Raw genomic sequence first — 17,025 nt, 5'->3', positions numbered from 1 at the left:
GAGTTGGGAAGCTACAGCACGTTCCAAAACTTTGGACAGAAAGGGTAGGTTGGAGATTGGTCTGAAGTTGTTTGGGGTGTCAGGGTTGAGACCAGGTTTTTTCAGAATGGGGGTGACAGCAGCGATTTTGAGGGATGGCGGGACGATGCCAGTGGACAGGGAGTAGTTTATTGTTGCAGTGATAAGTGGAGAGAGAGCAGGAAGGCAGGCCTTGACAAAGCTGGAGGGGTTGGGGTCCAGAGAGCAGGTGGCAGTTTTTATTCCTGTGAAGAGGTCAGAGAGGTCGGTGGTGGAGACTGGGGAGAACTGAGGCAGGGGTTGACAGGATAAGGGGGGCAGGTGGTTTGAGGGGGAGCAGGCGCGTTGGTGGTTAAGGTGCTGTAGATGTTGTCTTGGAAGAATGAAAGGAAAGTGGTGCATTTGTCAACTGTGAATGATTGGGAGATGGTGTCCAGGGGGGCTGAGGAGTTTGTTTATTGTAGAGAAGAGTGTTTTTGGGTTTCCGGAGCCAGAGTGAATTATTTGAGAGTAGTAGGTGGAGTGGGCACGGGAGAGGGCATCTTTGTAGTGCTGCAGGTGGTCTTTGTAGGCTTGGGAGTGAATCGTGAGACCTGTTTTGTTGCGGAGTCTTTCAAGTTGGCTGGCATGAGTTTTCATCATGCGGAGTTCAGGGGTAAACCAGGGAGCAGAGTGGGTGAAGGAAACTGTTTTGGTTTTTATAGGTGTTAAACAAGTCTGTTCCGGGAATCAATGACCATAAAACTCCTAGACTGCCGCCTGTGATGATAATAATAATAATAACAATAATAATAATAATAATAATAAATTCATTTAATTGTCCCACACCGTGGAAATTTACAGTGTTACAGCAGCAAAGTGGATAACAGGAGACATTCATTATAAATAAAAATAAAGACAAGGATAAATTGTCATCAGTTTACTGTGTATTCCTTAACTGTTGACTGGTCTGTTGGGAGCAGTGCTGGTTGTGCAGTCTCACAGCAGCGGGAAGGAAGGACCTCAGATATCTCAAGTTAAAGAGCAAATCGGAGCTCGGTGTCTCTGTAGTCACAAGAAACTGCAGATACTGGAATCTTCAACAAACGACAAAGTGCTGGAGTAACTCAGTGAGTCAGACAGTGTATGTGGGGGGAACTGGACAGACAAGGTTTCAGATTGGGACCCTTCTTCAGCTTGTCCGCCCCCTTGTTCTTCGCCTTTTCCTCGTGCTCACAGATTGCGTTATTGTCACCGGATCTGCTCTCGGGTCGGTGAATTCACCCGGCATCCAAATCTGCTTGTTCTCTCGACCTAAGCCCCCGACCCTTCCCCCTCCCCCCCTCGCCTCGAAACCCCCCCTCCAACAACTAATAAGAAAGGCAATGGGATGTTGCCTTCATTACGAGAGGATTTGAGTTGAGCAAGGAGGTCCTACTGCAGATGTACAGGGCCCTGGCGAGACCACACCTGGAGTATTGTGTGCAAGTTTGGTCCCCTAATTTGAGGAAGGACATTATTGCTATTACCAGAGTGCAGCGTAGGTTCACCAGGTTAATTTCCGGGATGGCGGGACAGACGTATGATGAAAGACTGGGTCGACTGGGCTTGTATTCGCTGGAATTTAGAAGAATGAGAGGGGAACTTACAGAAACATATAAAATTCTTAGAGGATTGGACAGGGTAGATGCAGGAAAAATGTTCCCGATGTTGGAGGAGTCCAGAACCAGGGGTCAAAGTTTGAGAATAAGGGGTCGGCCATTTAGTACTGAGATGAGGAAAAACCTTTTCACTCCGAGAGCTGTGAATCTGCGGAATTCTCTGCCACAGAAGGCAAGAGAGAGTTAGATTTAGCTCTTAGGGCTCAGGGAATTAAGGGATATGGGGAAAAATCCAGAGTACTGATTTTGGATGATCAGCCATGATCATATTGAATGGTGGTGCTGGCTCGAAGGGCCGAATAACCTCCTGCACCTATTTTCTATGTTTCTATAATCAAGCAATTATTTCTTCATTGTCGCGAAGTTTCAAGAGTTTTATTGTCATGTGTCTAGCGACGGAATAAATACTTGCAGCAGGCCAACAGATATGTTGATATATTACCCTGTAAAAAACCCCATAATAAACCATGATGTACTTACTTCTGTGTTTATCTTCTTCTTACCATCCGCCAAGAATCAAATGGCCCTGTATTCCAGTGTATACAAACCTAGTCGCTCCAGTCTTTCAACATACATTCTTTCAACAGATGAGCATTTTCAGTTGACAACGCCCGGTACAACTGTAGAAGGACCTCTTTGCTCCTATACTCAACTCCTCTTGTTATGAAGGCCAACATTCCATTGGCTTTCTTCACTGCCTGCTGTACCTGCATGCTTCCTTTCATTGACTGATGCACTAGGACACCCAGATCTCGTTGAACTTCCCCTCCTCCTAACTTGACACCATTCAGATAATAATCTGCCTTTCTATTCTTACTTCCAAAGTGAATAACCTCACACTTATCTACATTAAACTGCGTCTGCCATGTATCCGCCCACTCACACAACCTGTCCAAGTCACCCTGCAGCCTTATTGCATCTTCCTCACAATTCACACTACCCCCCAGCTTAGTATCATCTGCAAATTTGCTAATGGTACTTTTAATCCCTTCGTCTAAGTCATGGTCCTCTTGTAGCCATGTCTCAGTGATCCCCACAACATCATACTTGCCCATGACTAACTGAGCCTCAAGCTCATCCACTTTATTTTTTATACTACGCGCATTTAAGTACAACACTTTAACTTCTGTATTTACCTCCCCTCTCACATCGGTCACAAATGAGGTACATGAAAAATTATTTTCTGCTCACTTCACTTGAATGTTATTGGGTTATAATTTGTATTTTTCTCATTCTGAGGATAGAACATGCGATCATAGTTATTCTTTGCCCTATATTTCATTTTCCTGATCCAAAACTATGTCCCTTGAACTACTTTAATATCCAGGAATCTATGAAACTCCATTTTGAATGAATTCAGCAACTCAACCTGCGCAAATAAAGACATAAAGTGCTTGAGTAACTCAACGGGTCAGACTGCATCTCTGGCGAACAAGGATTGGTGATGTTCCAGGTCGGAACCAGACTGATTGTGGTGGGGAGAGAAAAATAGAAGAGAGGGGAGTAGTTCAAGGGCTGGTAAGAGATAGGTGGATATAGGTGAGGGTGGGGGGGTGGGCGGGGGGTTGATAGGCAGATGGTTGGACAAATGCCTGAGTTCAAAAACAGATTGTGAAGTCAGAGGAAGGAATGCAGGTGGAGGGGATGTGGCAGTGGAGAAATGGGTGTGAGTAGTCCAGGTGGGGCACAGGGGAGAGGGGAAAAGGGAAGCAAAAAAGGAGTTGTATGTAGGTTGGCTAAATAAGATTAGAGAATTCAGTGTTCATAATGTCAAGTTGTAAGGTACCCAAGCGGAATATAAGGTGGACACAAAATACTGGAGTAACTCAGCAGGTCAGACAGCATCTCTGGAGAAAATGAATCGTTGACGTTTCAGGCGACACACTCCTTCAGCAACGGAATATAAGGTGCTGCTCCTCCCTTTGCATGTGGCCGCACTCAGGCAATGGAGGACAAACCAGCATCTGCAATTCCTTTGTCTACGCTAAACCTGCACTCCCCTCCAGCTCTTCAAGAAATAGAAACATTGAAAGTAGGTGCAGGAGTATGCCATTCGGCCCTTCGAGCCAGCACCACCATTCAATATGATCATGGCTGATCATCCAGAATCAATATACTATTCCTGCTTTTTCCTCATATCCCTTGATTTCATTAGCCCTAAGAGCTATATCTAACTCTCTCTCTCTCTCTCGAATGAATGAATGAATGAATAAGTTTATTGGCCAGGAATGGGTCTTGGTGCCCCGCTCACAAGTAATAACACGAACATACAGTAAACAATTAAGAATAAAGCATAAAACATTAAGACTACAACATTACGGTTTAAACATGTGAGTGAAATAAACCAGAGTAAAAAGAGACTACAGACTTTTGGTTATTGAGTAGAGCTACTACTCATGGAAACAAAGCTGTTTTTATGTCTGGCTGTGGCTGCTTTGACAGTCTTGAATACATCCAGTGACCTGGCCTCCACTGCCTCCTATGCCAGAGAATTCCACAGATTCACAACTCTCTGGGTGAAAAAGTTTTTCCTCATCTCAGTCCTAAATGGCCTACCCATTATTCTCAAACTATGACCCCTGGTTCTGGACTCCCCCAACATCGGGAACATTTTTCCTGCATCTAGCCTGTCCAATCCCTCAAGAATTGTATATGTCTCTATAAGATCCTCTCTCATCCTCCTATATTCTAATAAATACATGCTTTTGGTTCTAATAAAGGACTTCTGAATGGATTGTATTTTATAGATTATGGGAGAAGATGGATATGATCGAGAACAAACTGGTGATTTAGCATATTCCAGTCTTGCTGTTAGTTGGCCTTTGTCAGGTTGCAACAGGGAACTTTAACTGAGTGCAGTTGGCATTCCCAATTGCCGAGCAATAACTCCTGCTGAAATTCAATGCATGTAGAAACCAGGATGGTGACACTCAGACCAGGGCCGTCTTAACGCATGGGCCTGATGGGCACTTGCCCGGGGGCCCCATGCTGATCTGTGTATGTTAAGTGACTTGCAATAAATAAATACTACTTTAAAAATGTAGGTTCAATAAGTGCTTTTTTCGCAACATTTTCAGTGCTTCTCACAGCGATCTGCAAGTGCTTTTCGCAACAATGTAGCACCCTAAGTCCATCGCTAAGTGCTTTTCGCCGGCACGACAGGGGGGGGGGCTGGTAGGGAAAGGGGGGTGGGGGAGAGTAACGGTGGGGGCCCCAGTACACTGCTTTGCCCGGGGGCCCATAATGCTGTAAAAACGGCCCTGACTCAGACGTGAATAACGGCACTAAACGTTATTCATGTTTATCATGTATCTGCACACTTTGGATGGCTCTTTCCACTGACTGGTTAGCACACAGCAAAAGCTTTTCACTGTACACATGACAATAAACTAAACTCAGACTTAGACTCAAACTCAACTGTGACACCTTTGACAATTAAATTAAGATTCACTTATGTTTTGTGTTCTGCCTATTACAGTCTTATTCTTTTCACTGTATAATTTGAGTTTTCTTGGGTTGTCTGGGTCCATATGCCTGTGTTGCTGCTGCAAGAAAGATTTTCATTGTACCTGCACCCGACCTTGCTTGTGCGTATGACAATAAATTTGTGAAGATAGGCATAAGAATATGAACCGTTACATTTAGAAAAGGTGCATGGATTCAAGTATTGGTGCAACAGGGACTGCAGTCCTTGAAGCAAAATATATTTGATTTCCAGTTGAGTAGAAGTAATTTTTTTGTTGTTGAACGGCATCCAGGCCATGCTGACAGCTTGCCAAGCAAACCGATTGTGTTTCTAATTGCCAATCTGTTGATGATTGCAGCTGGTCAGATCTGCTTGCATTGTCAGAGAGGATTTTGAGGATAAGCTTGAGTGATTCCACAGCTCAGGTGTCACTCGGTGTCACAATGACTCAGCTTGGGAGGATCCAGGGAGTTACATCCAGAAAATAGCTTTTGGGCTCTATCAATATTTAATCGGTGAAATCAAAAGCCAGCATTCTTTTTTATCAAGGAACTGCGAAGTGGCACAGTTAGGAGGGCCACTCACTCAGTGCTGGAGATAAGGGTTTGATACTGACCTTGGGTAATGCCGAGTTTGGAGTTTTGCATGTTCTCTCTAAGACCACATGGGTTTCCCCTCGGACCTAGGGTGGTCGGTATATGAAATGAATTGCCAGAGGTGGTATTGTAGGAAGGAACTGCAGATGCTGGTTCAAACCGTAGATAGACTGAGTCTGAAGAAGGGTCTCAACCCGAAGCATCACCCATTCCTTTTAACCAGAGATGCTGCCTGTCCCACTAAGTTACTCCAACATTTTGTGCCAGAGAAGGAAGTTGAGGCAGGTACTATTGCTAGATTTAAGAAACAATTAGACAGTTACATGGATAGGGCAGGTTTAGAGGGATACGGGCCAAATCAAGGTAGGTGGGACTAATGTACCTGGGACATGTTGGCTGGTATGGACAAGTTGGGCTGAAGGGCCTGTTTTCACACTGTATGACTCTTTGATCATGACTCTATGACTCGAATTCCGATTTTGTTCCCACATCCCAAAGACATGTGGGTCGTAAAGTTAAATGGCCTGTGTAAAATTCCCCCAACATGTCGCTGAGTGATAGAATCTGGGGGGAGTTGATGAGAAAGTAGTGGGTAATAAAAAAAGGATTAATGCAGGATTAGTGTAATTGGATGGCTGGAGAGCCTGGAACCATACTGTTTTACTCTGAACCATCAGCGCCCGGTTCTCAGAATTATCTAATCAATCAAATTCTCTCACATTTTCCTGAAACAAAGTTTAATTCTCCTTTAATTCTCCTTCCCATTCCCACACTGACCTTTCCGTCCTAGGTCTCCTCCATTGTCAGAGGGAGGCTAATTGCAAAATTGGAGGAACAGCATCTCATATTTCGCTTGGGGAACTTTCAGCCCAGTAATATTGGCTTCTCTCACTTCAGGTAGCCTCGGCATTCCCTTTCTCTCTCTCTCCCTCCCCCACCCAAGTCGCACTAACTTCTCCCTTTCACCCCATCAACAGCTAACAATGGCATGTTTCCTTTATCGTCGTTACTTGTTTCCATATCTTTTATTCATTGTTCTTTATTTCTCTGCATCATCGTCTACTCCCTGTCCCTCGTTTCCCTTATCTCTATCCAGTCTGAAGAAAGGTCTCGTCCCGAAACATCCCTCTTTCATTCTCTCCAGAGATGCCGCCAGTCCCGCTGAGTTACTCCAGCTTTTTGTGCCTATCTTCGGTTTAAACCAGCATCTGCAGTTCCTCCCAACGCACCTAATTTCAGCAGTCAATTGATCCAACATGTCCACTACACATTAAAATGAGCAACGCTGCATAAAAATTCCAGACAGAAAGGACTCACCTGAACTTTGGAAATCTTTCGTAATTGTTGTTGTTCTATTTCTTCGATATCTGATTTATTTTTCGTGACAGATTTTATGGCTGATTTTACCCGAGCCTAAGATCAAAGAATAAAGGCGTTAGACAACAAATAATCAACAAGGTAAATTAAGATACAAATCTGTTTGTATTAACCTTGTAAATGTCTACAGCTTCTTTAATCGGCTGGCAGCTGTGGTTTCTGTGTTCCAGCGCATCTCGACAAACCAGACAGATCAGTTTCTTGTCATTTTCACAAAACAGCTTCATTTCTTCCTGATGTTGCTCGCAGAAAAGTTTACTTCCCTTCTCTGTCCGATTCAGGCTCAGTGCTCGAGCTTTCTCAGACAGTCTCGCCAAGGCCCGATTTACCCTGAGGCTGCGGTCTGTAAACTCCTCTCTACATTCCGGGCAAGGGGGGGGGAGGGGGGGGAGGGGGGGGAGGGGGGGGGGAGGGGGGGGAGGGGGGGGGAGGGGGGGGGGGGTGGGGGAGGGTGGGGAGGGGGGAGGGAGGGAGGGAGGGAGGGGGGAGGAGGGAAGGGAGGAAGGGAGGAAGGGAGAAAGAAAGAAAGAAAGAAAGGAGACAAGAAGGAAACACCTCCGGCTAATTTCTTATTAAATCCTTTTCAAGGGTATCAAAACAATCCTGAAATTAAATATTTCCAATTCTTAATCCTAGTTTTAAAGTGAATGTGTTCCAAAGTTTCAAAAAGAAATCATATCTATTTCTCAGATTATAAGTAGCTTTTTCTAATGGGATACAACTGCGCATTTCTGCATGCCATCTTTCAATTCTTATTTCATTGTGATCTTTCCAAGTGACCGCTACACATTTTTTTGGTATTGCTATTGCTATTTTGAGAAATCTTTCCTGATATTTATCTAAAATTAACCTTGGTAATATTCCTTTAGTATCTCCCAATAAAAAAACCTTAAACCCAATGGTATGGTCTTATTCATCAATTGTTCCAAAAAGTTTTTTAGGTCTTTCCAAAAAGGAGTTAACTTCGGACATGCCCATGTGGAGTGTAAAAAAGTACTCACATCCTGGTTGCATCTAAAACAAATGTCAGGTAAATTTGGATTTAAATTGTTTAATTTTTTCGGAGTTAAATATAATTGATGTAAAAAATTATATTGTACTAAACTATATCTCACATTAATAGTATTTTTCATACTTTCTAAACACAATCTTTCCCAACTTGGTTCATCAATGCTAATATTCAGATCTGTTTCCCATCTTTGTCTTGATTTTTGAATTCCTATCTTTGGACTAGATTTTTGTAATAATTTATACATTGAAGATATAATTTTTTTAGTTCCCTTGCCCTGAATCAGGGATTCAATTCCTTTCATTTGAAATAGAAACATTGAATTACCTAACTTTTCCCTTAAAAAAGATTGTAGTTGATAATAGAAAAAAAAAACTATTCCCTGGAATTTGATATTTGTTTCTCAATTGAGAAAACGTCAAAAAATTATTTCCTTCATAGCAATCTCTTATATGTTTAATACCCTTCTGTTCCCAGACTTGTAATATTTGATTATTCCAAGCAAACGGCAGTAATTTATTTTTTACTAATGGAGTTTTAGCTGTTAGAAAAAATATTTTATCATTAGCTTTAACTGTTTTCAACAATGTATTAATTAAATGTTTTAGCAAAGGAGACTCTTGATCCTTAACTAATAGCTTCGCTTCCCACTTATAGATAAATTCTTCTGGGCATAGTCCTTTTATTTTATCCATTTCAATTTTAACCCATGCTGTTTTTCCACCCTCTGGATAAAAGGATGAAATAAAACTCATTTGTGCTGCCAGATAGTAATTTTTAAAATTTGGTCATTGCAATCCACCTAATTCAAATTTCCATGTTAATTTTTCCATAGACACTCTTGGCATTTTACCTTTCCAAAGAAAATTTCGCACAATTTAATTCAATTCTTGAAAAAAAAAATTTGGTAATGGTATAGGTAGTGTTTGGAATAAATACTGTATCCTCGGAAAAATATTCATCTTAATACAGTTCACTCTCCCTAGCAATGTAATTGGAAAATTCATCCATTTCTTCAGGTCCTCATCTATTTTTTAAAATTAGTGGTTTATAATTTAGTTTATACAGATTATTTAACTTATTATCTACTTTAACCCCTAGGTACTTAATGCCTTCTGTTTGCCATTTAAACTGACTTTCTCTTTTACATTGATCATAATTGCCTTCAAAAAGAGGCATTATTTCAGTTTTATCTTTATTAATTTTGTATCCTGATACTTTCCCGTATTCTTCCAGTCTGAAATATAATTTTCTTAAGGATTCCAATGGTCTAGTAAGACAAATTAAAACATCATCTGCAAATAAAGTAATTTTGTGATTTTCCTGATTAACTTTAAATCCTTCTAAAGTCTAAATCTGATCTTATTAGTTCTGCCAGAGGTTCAATAGCCAATACAAATAAAGCTGTTGACAAGGGACATCCCTGTCAACTGGATCTTTCCAAATTAAATGATTGAGAAGATTGGCCATTTGTCCCCACTTTGGCTTTAGGTTGTTTATAAAGAGCTTTTACCCAGTTAATGAAACCATGTCCCAATCCATACTTCTCTAATACTTTAAATAAAAAATCCCATTCTAACCTGTCAAACGCCTTTTCAGCATCTAAAGCAACTGCTGCACTCAATTCCTTCCTTTTCTGTGCTAAATGTAAAATACTTATAAATCTTGCTACATTATCAGATAATCTCCTTTTTTTTGACAAATCCAGTTTGGTCCTCTTTAACCAGCTTAGGTAAAAATTCTGCCAATCTCCTTGCCAAAAGCTTAGCGACTATTTTATAATGAAGAAGGGTCTCGACCCGAAACGTCACCCATTCCTTCTCTCCCGAGATGCTGCCTGACCTGCTGAGTTACTCCAGCATTTTGTGAATAAATCAATTTGTACCAGCATCTGCAGTTATTTTCTTATTCAACAATGATATTGGTCTATAAGAAGAAGCTTTTAAAGGGTCTTTCCCTTTTTTTGGAATTACGGTTATAATTGCCATTGAGAAGGATTCTGGTAATGTAAAAGTTTTTTCCGCTTGATGTATCACTTCCATAAATACTGGTAACAACAAATCTTTATTTTTTCTATAGAACTCAGGCGGGAAACCATCTTCCCCTGGTGATTTATTACTTGGTAAAGAATGTAATACTTCCTCCACTTCTCTCAAAGTAAAGGAGGCATTTAGTCCCATCTGCTCCTCATTAGAGATTGTTGGTAATTGTATCTTGGATAAAAAAATATTTATCTTAATTTCATCCTTTTCAGATTCAGAATGATACAGATTAGTGTAGAATTGCTTAAATACCTCATTGATTTCTCTAGGTTTATAAGTAATAATGTTTTGATCTGTTCTAATTGAATTTATTGTTCTTAATATTTGTTCTTCTTTCAGTTGCCATGCCAATACCTTGTGCGCTCTTTCTCCTAATTCATAATACCTTTGTTTAGTTCGTAATATTCGTTTTTCTGTTCTGTAAGTATGTAAAGTATTGTATTGAAATTTTTTATTTGCAAGTTGTATTTTTTTCGTATCTGAAATAAGGGGCAGGCCATTTCGAGCGGAGATGAGGAAAAACTTTTTCAGTCAGAGAGTTGTGAATCTGTGGAATTCTCTGCCTCAGATGGCAATGGAGGCCAATTCTCTGAATGCTTTCAAGAGAGGGCTAGATAGGGCTCTAAAGGATAACGGAGTCAGGGGGTATGGGGAGAAGGCAGGAACGGGGTACTGATTGAGGATGATCAGCCATGATCACATTGAATGGTGGTGCTGGCTCGAACGGCCGAATAGCCTACTCCTGCACCTATTGTCTATTGTCTATTTTCTGAATGCATTCAAGAGAGAGAGTTAGATAGAGCTCTTAAGGATAGCGGAGTCAAGGGGGGGGGGGTATGGGGAGAAGGCGGGAACGGGATACTGATTGAGAATGATCAGCCATGATCACATTGAATGGTGGTGCTGGCTCGAAGGGCCGAATGGCCTACTCCTGCGACCTATTGTCTATTGTCTAAACAAAGTAGACTATTCCCCTGGACTGAGGATTCTAAAACTAGAGTCCAGCGGTCGACCCCTCCCCTTCCCAACACCGGGTCTCCCACCGTGCCTCTTGCCGCTCCCCCCACGCTGGGTCCACCATCGTCTTCCCCTCCCCCTCTCACGCTCATCGGCCGCTGATCGCGGGTCTATCGCGACCCCCCTTCCCTCCGCCGCTGAGGCTCAGGTTTCTAACGCTCCTACTCAATAGACAATGGACAATAGACAATAGGTGCAGGAGCAGGCCATTCGGCCCTTCGAGCCAGCACCGCCATTCAATGTGATAATGGCTGATCATTCTCAATCAGTACCCCGTTCCTGCCTTCTCCCCATATCCCCTGACTCCGCTATCCTTATGAGCTCCATCTCGCTCTCTCTTGAATGCATTCAGAGAAATGGCCTCCACTGCTTTCTGAGGCAAAGAATTCCACAGATTTACAACTCTCTGACTGAAAAAGTTTTTCCTCATCGCCGTTCTAAATGGCCTACCCCTTATTCTTAAACTGTGGCCCCTGGTTCTGGACACCCCCAAAATTAGGAACATGTTTCCTGCCTCTAACGTGTTCAACCCCTTAATAATCTTATGTTTCGATAAGATCCCCTCTCATCCTTCTAAATTCCAGTGTATACAAGCCTAGTCGCTCCAGTCTTTCAACATACGACAGTCACGCCATTCCGGGAATTAACCTAGTAAACCTACGCTGCACGCTCTCAAGAACAAGAATATCCTTCCTCAAATTTGGAGACCAAACTGCACACTGTACTCCGGGTGCGGTCTCACTAGGGCCGTGTACAACTGCAGAATGACCTCTTTGCTCCTATACTCATGAGACGAAGTGCTGTTCCTCGAGAACGCATGGAAACGTTTATTGTCCGTGGGATTCGGAGAGTTTTCGGAGTTTAACTTCACGAAGTAGAAACAAGGAACCGCAACATGCTGGAGTAAGTCAGCGGCCAGGTAGCGTCCCTGAAGAACACGGATCGGCGAGGTTTCGGGACGGGGTCCTTCTTGGGATAAAACATGGGTAGATGACGTTTCGGGTGCGGGTCCATCTCCAGACCGAAGAGGGGTCCCAACCCGAAACATCACCGATACGTTTTCCAGAGATGGTGCCTGACCCGCCGAGTTACTCCAGCACGTTGTGTAATTCTGTGAATCTGTGTGGCTTCTCGTCAAGCTCTCAAACACCCGTTTAAACTAATCCCAGTTTAGCTCGCCCCGTGTTCCGCTAAATCCCTTCAATCGTTACCAAAGAATAGAAGCAACTCTATTTTTTAGTGCGACTAAACTGGAGTATCGAGGAGAGGTCCGCGAGGTTAGAGCGAGAACGTTCAGACTCGACACAGCGAGCACCAGTTCGAAGCCAACACTGGGTCGTTGGATCTGTGCGACAGCAGGTCATTTTAGCTGTACCACAATAGTGCCCGCATGCGATGGAAAACTAAAGGGCAGTCAACGGGAATGCCACAGTCACCCCCGGTGATGCTGCCTGACCTGCTGACTTACTCCAGCATTTTGTGAATAAATACCCAGCTAACAATGGCCTGTTTCAGTTATCACCCTAACTTTTTTTTCATTCGTGTGTTCTATATCTCTCTGCATCCTCGTCTAGATCTATCGTTTCTCTTTCCCCTAACGCTCACTCTGAAGAAGGGTCTCGACCCGAAACGTCGCCCATTCCTTTTCTCCAGAGGTGCTGTCAGACCCGTTGAGTTACTCCATCTTTTAGTGTCTATCTTCGGTTTAAACCAGTATCTGCAGTTCCTTCCTACACATGTAGATTACACAGAGACAGTGGAACGCCACATTTCACCGGTGTTCACACGTTACCATTCAACAGTCGCTCTAAATTTATATTTCACCATCGTTTCCCATCCACGTATGGCACCATTTTGGCGTTGCCCCCTTTGTTCTGCTTTACACTGTCCCAGGTCCATATGTCTGGTATATTCACTTTCAAGAACTAACTCCTTTGAGATTAGTTGGAGGTTTGCTCGGACAACTTCACGATGAACCCTTGCAGTTTAATATGGATAAGTGTGAGGTTATTCACTTTGGTGGTTGGAATAGGAAGACAGATTATTATCTGAACACCTTCGCTCAGCCCGCCTTAATCAACCTGATCTCCCGGTGGCTGAGCACTTCAACTCCCCCTCCCTCTCCCAGTCTGACCTTTCTGTCATGGGCCTCTTCCAGTGCCATAGTGAGGCCCACCGGAAATTGGAGGAACAGCACCTTATATTTCGCTTGGGCAGCTTGCAGCCCAGCGGTATGAACATTGACTTCTCCAACTTTAGATAATTCCTCTGTCCCTCTCTTCCCCTCCCCCTTCCCAGTTCTCCCTCTATCTTCCTGTCTCCACCTATATCCTTCCTTTGTCCCGCCCCCCTGACATCAGTCTGAAGAAGGGTCTCGACCCGAAACGTCACCCAGTTCCTTCTCTCCAGAGATGCTGCCTGACCTGCTGAGTTACTCCAGCATTTTGTGAATAAATACCTTTGATTTGTACCAGCTTCTGCAGTTATTTTCTTACACTAACTTCAGATAGCCCTTGCTTTCCCTCTCTATCCCCTCCCCTTCCAAGTTCTCCCACTAGTCTTCCTGTCTCCGACTACATTCTATCTTTGTTCCGTCCACTCCCCTGACATCAGTCTGAAGAATGGTCTCGACCCGAAACGTCACCCAATTCCTTCTCTCCAGAGATGCTGCCTTGAACCGCTGAGTTACTCCAGCATTTTGTGTCTACCTTCGATTTAAACCAACATCTGCAGTTCTTTCCTGCACATTCTACTGCAGCTGTACAATGCGTTAGCGAGGTCTCGCTTGGCGTGTTATGTTTAGTTTTTGATCAACCTGATTTCGGAAAGGCGCCCTTAAATGGAAAGCGTGTAGAGAATATTTAAGAGGAATAATTTGGCCAAGTTGGATAGACTGGGGACTATTTCTTGGAGCGCAAAACGTTGAGGAGAGATAACATAGAGGCATATAAAATCACGAGGGGCATCGAAAGGGTGAATGAACGGTCTTTATCCCATTGTTGGGCAATCTAGAACTAGTGGGGTTAGGTTTAAGGTGAGATGGGGAGATTTAAAGGGAATCCTAGGGTCAACGTTTTCACACATATATGGTATATGGAACGGGCTGTCAGGGGAGGTAGTTGAAGCAGGCACAAAAAACGACATCGAAAACAGGTGACGCGCAGCGCAGAACAGAACTGCTCAGCAGGTCAGGCAGCATCTCTGGAGAGAAGGAATGGGCGGCGTTTCGGGTCGAGACCCTTCGTTCCCCACGGCCATTTCGAAGGACGTAGAAGGATCAATCATATTGAACGATCGTAAACAACAGTCTTGGAGTTTTGTGCCCTTCAATGCTTCGTGCGGATTTCCTAAGTATGTTAAAGATTTGAGGTTCTTCTTCAGAAGAAGGGGCTCGACCCATGCTCTCCTGAGATGCTGCCTGACCTGCTGAGTTACTCCAGCATTTTGTGAATAAATACCTTCGATTTGTACCAGCATCTGCAGTTATTTTTGTTATACTGAGGTTATTAATATTACTTCAGGCTCCGCCCCTTCTCGGGTGAAAGTCGAGGATGAGAGCGAATAAACGTTGCCACCTGCTGGCTGTACAGAGACATTCGTTATCTTCTTCTCGAGTGGTTTCTCAAAGAGTGGAGGATGACTCCCTTTCTACTCTGGTCCTGAGCTGACCAGAATGGCAGGCAGTAACTAGTGGGGTACCGCAAGGCTCGGTGCTGGGACCGCAGCTATTTACAATATACATTAATGACTTGGATGAAGGGATTAAAAGAACCATTAGCAAATTTGCAGATGATACAAAGCTGGGTGGTAGTGTGAACTGTGAGGAAGAAGATATGAGATTGCAGGGTTACTTGGACAGGTTGTGTGAGTGGGCGGATGCATGGCAGATGCAGTTTAAAGTGGATAAGTGTGAGGTTATCCACTTTGGTGGTAAGAATAGGAAGGCAGAGTATTATCTGAGTATTATCTGAATGTCAAGTTAGGAACAGGGGACGTACAACGAGATCTGGGTATCCTAGTGCATTAGTCACTGAAAGGAAGCATGCAGGTACAGCAGGCAGTGAAGAAAGCCAATGGAATGTTGGCCTTCATAACAAGAGGAGTTGAGTATAGGAGCAAAGAGGTCCTTCTGCAGTTGTACTGGGCCCTAGCGAGACCGCACCTGGAGTACTGTGTGCAGTTTTGGTCTCCAAATTTGAGGAAGGGTATTCTTGCTATTGAGGGCGTGTAGCGTAGGTTTACTAGGTTAATTCCCGGAATGGCGGGACTATCATATGTTGAAAGACTGGAGCGACTAGGCTTGTATACACTGAAATTTAAAAGGATGAGAGGAGATCTTATTGAAACGTATAAGATTATTAAGGGGTTGGACACGTTAGAGGCAGGAAACATGTTCCCAATGTTGGGGAGTCCAGAACAAGGGGCCACAGTTTAAGAATAAGGGGTAGGCCATTTAGAACTGAGATGGGGAAAAACTTTTTCAGTCAGAGCTTTGTGAATCTGTGGAATTCTCTGCCTCTTGGCTCGAAGGGCCGAATGGCTTCCACCTGCACCTATTGTCTATTGTCTATTGACCAGTGAGGCCCGTCTTGGAGTCGCGGTGCAGGCTTAATGTAAATGGATGGTTAATGATTAGCCTTGACTCGATGGGACGAAGGGCCACCTAGACTTGACACTGACATCTCCTGAAAAAGGAGGTGTAAAAATTATGCCAGCAGGTCACATCTTTCCTAAAGCAACTTCGGATGGAATCTGAAATAGAGGGCAGTGGAAGGCAAATCACTGGATGGATTTAAGAGAGAGTTAGATAGAGCTCCAGGGACTAGTGGCATCAGGGGATATGGGGAGAAGGCAGGCACGGGTTATTGATTGTGGACGATCAGCCATGATCACAATGAATGGCGGTGCTGGCTCGAAGGGCCGAATGGCCTCCTCCTGCACCTATTGTCTATTGCAGGGGTGGCCAAACTTGTTTAATGTAAGAGCCACATACGATAAAGTTCAGATGTTTGAGAGCCGCAAGACATGAACAAAATTTACACATACGTTTTTATTGTTACATACACATTTTGTTACAAAAATTTTATATAAATATTAAGTAATGCATGTATGCAATAATATTTATTCATGTATGCAGTTTTTTAAACTGTTAATTTGTATTAGTTTCAGTAATCACAAAGTACACATATATACCAAATGTTTTCAAAATCTTGACTGATGATTGTTTGAACTATATTGAGCGTATATACGGTAATGAACTACGGGAAATACGGTAATGAACTACGGGAACCTCTAAGAAAAATGTGCGAATTTACATTTCAGTAACATAAAATTAGACTGCCAAAACTAAAACTAAAAAGGAAAACATTATATTTTTAATGATATTTATTTGTCTTAGTAAATATCAGGTCAAAACATGGAGGAAAATATGTTTAAAAAAAAGCAAACCAATAAAATTAGAGATATTTTAATCAGATAACACCTTACAAAATTACAGTCTTGTCATAATATTTTCATGACAAACAGACAATGCTACAAATATCAGGCTATTAAATCCGTTATTTACTGCTAGTAGTGGTCTTGTGGGTAACCCCCTTACCCATGACCTCAGTCTTCTGACATTCCTCTGTAACCCTTGCTGACCTGAAATGTCTTTAATCCCTCTGCCTCCCACCATTCCCTCCCCCAGCACTAAAGAACAATGCCTCACTCAGATTTAGCATTAAAATCAGGATTTAAATTTTAAAATATTTTTACCAACCATGAACATTAAACTTACGTTTTATTCCCATGGGGTCCCAATTCATACCCAGTAAATAATTACAAAGCTTGACATTTTTTCTTATTTACCTTTTCTTAC

The 17,025-nt window shown here is 42.9% G+C and overlaps 1 protein-coding gene across 1 annotated transcript in view; it reads right to left on the bottom strand.

Moving 5' to 3' along the window:
- Window positions 1-17,025, bottom strand: part of LOC144603044 (zinc-binding protein A33-like) — a 124,093-nt gene that overhangs the window by 55,142 nt on the left and 51,926 nt on the right.

The sequence above is a fragment of the Rhinoraja longicauda genome, chromosome 19, assembly GCF_053455715.1.
Source record: "Rhinoraja longicauda isolate Sanriku21f chromosome 19, sRhiLon1.1, whole genome shotgun sequence".
Classification (NCBI taxonomy): domain Eukaryota; kingdom Metazoa; phylum Chordata; class Chondrichthyes; order Rajiformes; family Arhynchobatidae; genus Rhinoraja; species Rhinoraja longicauda.
This window is presented reverse-complemented; position numbering and strand designations above follow the sequence as displayed.